This window comes from Magallana gigas, chromosome 4 (genome assembly GCF_963853765.1).
Source record: "Magallana gigas chromosome 4, xbMagGiga1.1, whole genome shotgun sequence".
NCBI classification, from domain to species: domain Eukaryota; kingdom Metazoa; phylum Mollusca; class Bivalvia; order Ostreida; family Ostreidae; genus Magallana; species Magallana gigas.
In genome coordinates this window covers 51272533-51274490 of record NC_088856.1, presented here as the reverse complement: position 1 = coordinate 51274490, position 1958 = coordinate 51272533, and the positions used below count along the sequence as shown (strand labels likewise).

The following is a 1958-nucleotide window of genomic DNA, read 5'->3' as shown; positions in this document are numbered from 1 at the left end:
GGGAGCCATTATCTGAGCCATGGTTCAGATGGAGCATGTGTTTAGGGGAAATTGATAATCTGTAAAATGGGTGATGGTTTTGGGGCTATTTTAAAACTGTTTCATGTAAACCAAAAGGTCTATCATTATAAGGAAATAAATAATATAATTATAAATAAAGAAGTTAAACTATTTTTAGAGGTTGTTTAAATTTATTTGTCAAGTAATTTGATGAAGTGACCCTATTGGGCATTAATTTAAATGAAATTCAAAATTACTGATATGATTGTAGTGTTTTGGCAATTTTAAAATTGTTTGTAATATTAAATTTTTTTTACATATTTTTACATAGTATGGTAATTATGGTAATGTTTTGGGAGTTTATTAAATTTAACAAGCTCATCAAAGAAAATCATAGTCCTATGGGATCAATTTTCTGATATGGAGTTCAATTGTGCCATAGGAGAAAGTGAGGAAAATTTGAAACAACTAATTGCATCTGTCAAGACTCTTATTAGAAAGATATTGAAAGTTTTATCAACAGAAGAGCATTGCTTGGCTACCGGTATTTCTATTCACTGCAAAGGGAGGGGTTATTGTCATTTTGTTGGTTTTTCTTTAAATCAATTAAATAAAAAAAATATATCATCAAATACATACATTTGTAAATGTATTACTGTTATAGATATGTATTTACAGTGAAATTCTCACAATTTTGATTTTAATTTTTCTTTGTTAACTATTTTTTTTTACAATTCGAGAAATTTTTTTTGTATGTGTTCCAAACCTTAATTATTATTCAATTCAATTATTTGTCCCATTTGAAATTAGCCTAGCGGGGGTATTAGTCCCATTAGGACAGTTCTAGTTTTAAAATTAGTTTTAAATAGTAGATTATTTTCCAAATATGCTTAATCTTGGTCAGATTGAACAAAAATGCATGTATGTTAGGGGGAATGAAATTGAATTAAAAGTTCTATGCCAGCCACAGGGGCTCGTCACGAAGTTTTTTCAATCTTTTATATATACCACCTCTATACTATAAAATACACAAGGGAGGAATCAAAACTCGAAAAAATCGCTACCTCCCGATTTCGGTCGCCTCGTATTAATTCTTCTCGGACGTTAAACCCTGCACTCTAGGTATCATTAGATCGGGAAAGGACCATAGTTCTTAGGAATACCTGCAAAATTTAAACATCGGCAACAATTTTAGAAGTTTTCACGCATTTTCTTCCAGTTTACTCTCCGGTGACACTTTCTTCGATCAGATGTCGCGCACCAAATTTATTCATGCGCTCTCATTGGTTAATTTTGTTGATCAAGATAAATCGTACGTTGACTCGTATTTTAGAGGGATATTCAAATGATGAGTGAAGAAGTTCTTATTACGTGGTGAGTATATGTATTAATTTTCATATTTATGTAGAAATATTTTAACCATACTTCGGACATTCTGTAGGACGTGACTATGTATTTCTAGCATCAAAGCAAGTTTGAATATCGTTTGAAAATCCTTCTAAAATACAAGTCCGCGTACGAGTTATCTTGAGCAACATTGAATTGACCAATGAGAGCGCGACATCTGATCGAAGAAAGTGTCACCGGAGAGTAAACTGGAAGAAAATGCGTGAAAACTTCTAAAATTGTTACCGATGTTTAAATTTTGCAGGTATTCCTAAAAACTATGGTCCTTTCCCGATCTAATGATACCTAGAGTGCAGGGTTTAACGTCCGAGAAGAATTAATACGAGGCGACCGAAATCGGGAGGTAGCGATTTTTTCGAGTTTTGATTCCTCCCTTGTGTATTTTATAGTATAGAGGTGGTATATATAAAAGATTGAAAAAACTTCGTGACGAGCCCCTGTGTGCCAGCTGGAAAAATTTCAAGTTATAGGTCAAGGTCAAAGCAGAATTCTCTAAAATAACATAAGCGGGGCCCTTTGAAAGTTCACCATTTCAATGTTGTCTGGTTCAT

At 32.8% G+C, this 1958-nt stretch overlaps 1 long non-coding RNA gene across 1 annotated transcript; it reads left to right on the top strand.

The window, feature by feature from the left end:
- The first annotated feature begins 973 nt into the window (after positions 1-973).
- LOC136274376 (uncharacterized) lies at positions 974-1750 on the top strand. Its single transcript, XR_010712684.1, has 2 exons — positions 974-1374; positions 1652-1750. It is a non-coding gene; the product is annotated as an uncharacterized lncRNA (long non-coding RNA).
- The last annotated feature ends 208 nt before the right edge of the window (positions 1751-1958 follow it).